Source organism: Penaeus monodon, chromosome 22 (assembly GCF_015228065.2).
Source record: "Penaeus monodon isolate SGIC_2016 chromosome 22, NSTDA_Pmon_1, whole genome shotgun sequence".
NCBI classification, from domain to species: domain Eukaryota; kingdom Metazoa; phylum Arthropoda; class Malacostraca; order Decapoda; family Penaeidae; genus Penaeus; species Penaeus monodon.
Genome location: NC_051407.1, coordinates 40,470,609 through 40,470,945, shown reverse-complemented (window position 1 = coordinate 40,470,945; position 337 = coordinate 40,470,609).

Below are 337 nucleotides of genomic sequence, written 5' to 3'. Positions count from 1 at the left end.
CAGATTAAAAGAGTAAAAGGGATAGAAATGGGAGAAGTAATTAATGGAGGAAAATAACTTTTTTATGATGAGTTAATACTTTTAATAGGTGTTGAATTGCTCGGAAATGTTCTGAGGTTTTATTTTCCTTAGATTCCCAATTTTCCAGTGTAACTATTACGAAATCGGGCAAATAAGAGTATCTAAAATGTGACCTCGATGATCATTTGATATTTAATGAGCTTTTGCAGTGCAGGATATCACTCATAACAACTAGATACGCATTGAGATTGATATGATCAGTTTCGCTTAAAAGGTAAAATTGTAAAATATTTTTTATTGAACTACATATGAATGA